Source organism: Crassostrea angulata, chromosome 9 (assembly GCF_025612915.1).
Source record: "Crassostrea angulata isolate pt1a10 chromosome 9, ASM2561291v2, whole genome shotgun sequence".
Classification (NCBI taxonomy): Eukaryota; Metazoa; Mollusca; class Bivalvia; order Ostreida; family Ostreidae; genus Magallana; species Magallana angulata.
In genome coordinates, this window is record NC_069119.1 from 24,391,392 (window position 1) to 24,394,761 (window position 3,370).

A 3,370-nucleotide genomic window follows, 5' to 3' on the forward strand; every position below is an offset into this window, starting at 1 on the left:
GGGAGCAGAAGATGTTGAATCATTTACAGATATTCGATTTGATGCTAAAGGTAAGGTTTGTCAATCATCATCTTATTCATTTATTTGTATTGTAAAATTATACAAATGTTGCTGGTTACACACCTAGTTATTTTACAACACGTGAAGTAGCTCAGAGCTTGTGTTCTTCAGGAAAATTCGGGTTGAAAACAAGAAACCTGTATTGTCAACGATCGATGCTTATCCAATCTTCTTAGGTGAAATTGATGAAAGTTTTTAGATGAAATGTAAAGGCAAATACGGTCTTTTAATGTATATATACACATAAAGTTATATATACTACATCTGCTATATGTAAACGTCTGTCGGTAAACGTTTTCCACAAAGCTTCAATTAAGCAGTTGTAGCTGAAAAAAAAGCAGATTTATAGACAGAATAATGCTTGAAAATTAAGCGAACATTAATTATATGTTTATCAAATGTATTTTTATTTAGATCAGACACATTTTAATCTTGAAAAGTGAAAGTAGAATAAACTAGAGTAAAGCTCGTTGCAAAGTAACGAGCAGGTATTCCATAAAACTTAAAGCAGCAAGTCGAAAGTTTTATATAATTTTGTTGTTGTTGTTGTTGATATATCAAAACTGAAAATTAAATTGATTGTTTAAAATGTTACTTATTATGCAACAAGTTGCTAAAATGTTCAGTCGGTTACTTAATATATATTAAGTGAGTATGCTAATTAACACACTTTATTTTCAGACAGGTCACAGAAGACATAAACTAACCCAGTGGATAGCAGGGATATGTCTCTATAAACTGTTTATGCAGTTGTAAGTATTATAAGTAAAATTAAGGGGTTTTTTTATCTTCAAAACTGTTGCTTGACTTTCATTTTAAAGTATTTATGATTTAAATTTTGTAAAAGAAAATCATTGAAATTTTCATATTAATTCTAAATGTCATGTTTTAAGTGGTTTTTATTATTATTAAACATGCAATAATATACCTGCAATGTACTATGATATGCAACTTATTGTATATAAACAACTATTGTGTGAAATTTCTTTTTTTTTGTAGAAAATGGCTATAGTACAAAGGCTACCAATATTTGGTCGGTCAGGAAGTCCGAAGACATGGAGTAATGAATTTTTCAAGATCCATACATTCTTCTTGAGTTCATAGACAGTTCTACACTGCAGCTGGTATAAAAGTGACAAATTATGGTAATTAAATCTGAATACGTAGAGTTCTGACCGTATTGTTAATATTAAGAATTTCTGTATATTGTACCGTAATTTTTAAGAGTTGAAAATCTAACTTTTACAAATATTTCAGGTTTAATTAAAATAATATTATCATAATATGTCTGTTTTCCTCCTCAAAATTAACTATTTATTTTATGTCGATTTAAAAACCTCTGATGATTGTATTAAGTTGGTATTACTATTTTAGACAGAACCCAGTCCACACATGAATTGCTAAGGTCAATGCACTGAAAAGAAGGAAGTTGAAGTTAGATCGACATAGAGATGGCTAGTTTTTTAGGTTAGTTTGCCAGTTCTGTTGCAAAAATATGTGTAGTATCAGAATTCTGTTAAAGCTGCTTGGTATCCACTGATGGCTGCATGTTTGTATAATTATTTATTTAATTATCTCAGACTTCTTAAAATTGCTGTTAGTTTTTAGCAATCAACAGCAATTGTTACAATTATTGTATAACATGTACATGTACTTGCAAAACAGCAATATAATTCTGAAAATCTTGATATTTCAGTTTTTATAGTTTTAATAATGGTAATTCTAGGATGTACAACAATGGCTTTTCTTACATGTGTATACAGTGACTGATTTAAACAAATATTTGTTTTATAGTTTTAATATTGAAAGTCTGATGTTTATTTTTCTTAGCTGTTCCACTCTACAATGGACTAATTTGAGACCCTCTCCCCCTGGATGGCCTGTGCAATTAATTCAGACAATTCACTCCACCAGGAAAGAGTCCTGTGGACATGAGGAGAAAGAAGATGACATTAGCACTTGTAAGTCTGATTTTGTAATATCATGTGTATGATATACTCATATATTGATAAAAATCAACAATACTAGGCATCTTAAAAGTGTCAGATCTAATGTATAGATACTATTGGCTAACGACTCAAACGATTGAACTTAACATGCAACCAGTTGCTTCTTTTGGACATAATTATGTACAAATAAAGTGCATCATGTACATGTGTATAATATATATAACTGTTTATTGAATTATACTTTATAAAAGAATTTTGCTTATTTTTTTCTTCATTTCTTTCAGAGGTTATTCCTAACAAAGAAAAAGTTTACCGAATGTTAGAAGTTCTGGCCAGAGTTTAAAGGTGAGAATTATAATTATATTATATACATGATTGTATAGTAATAACTACATGTATGTAAGTTCTGCTAGAGAAATACATGTATTAAAATTTGATTCTCACATGACAATTTAATTTATATCTTCAATCTTTGAAATACACCATGACTATATATTAACTTGAGATTTTTTTCTGTCACCAGAGTTCTATGTATTAATAAAAAAGACAACAGACGAAACATCTGGGAGCTTCTGCAGAAAAAAGAAGAAAGAGGAATTAAAGGTTACCAAGAGGTAAGTTAAAAAATTGTTGTGATATTACTCTTTTACAATATTAATACATATTCTGACCTAGATTACCAGGTATTTATCTAATATATTTCTGTATGAATTCTGGTATTGAATCTATATAATGTAATATCATTGGATAGTGTAACAAGTGCACATGTATACTGTAAAACAGAGACATGGAAAATAATAACTAATGGTGTTAAATATGAAATAGAATCAATACATAATTATATATGAGTAATTTTTCTTTTTATTTACAGGAACAATGAAGAGAGAAATGAATTGTTACATGGCAATGAAGAATAAACTCCTGAGAACAAATTAATGAAGTTTTTGTTATTATTTTTTTTATATGCCTGGTATACATCTGCAATAGTATACTGATGATCTATACATTGATATCAAGGAATAGTTTGCAATATGAAGCACACTGTACGTAATATATTTTAAATGAAAGCTTAATTACTGAAAATTGCTAATAAAAAATTATATATGAATTTCATATATAAAATGCAACACATATATTACACATATAGAATATGTGTTTTACACATATAAAATATGCTATGTTTAATTTTACACATGTTTGACACATATTAAACACATGTTAAACATGTGTGAAATTAAACACGTTATATATGTGTGCTCTTTTTATGTGTTTTACACGTGTAAAATATATATGTAAAATATATGTTAAACACATGTTGCACACATGTGGACATTTTTCCTGTGTACCTGATCCTGACAAAC

At 28.4% G+C, this 3,370-nt stretch overlaps 1 long non-coding RNA gene across 1 annotated transcript; it reads left to right on the top strand.

Annotated features, from left to right (window-relative positions):
• The first annotated feature begins 372 nt into the window (after positions 1 to 372).
• On the top strand, positions 373 to 2,945 carry LOC128163954 (uncharacterized). Its single transcript, XR_008240881.1, has 7 exons — positions 373 to 812; positions 1,060 to 1,205; positions 1,435 to 1,527; positions 1,891 to 2,021; positions 2,294 to 2,354; positions 2,533 to 2,623; positions 2,881 to 2,945. It is a non-coding gene; the product is annotated as an uncharacterized LOC128163954 (long non-coding RNA).
• Positions 2,946 to 3,370: the final 425 nt, after the last annotated feature.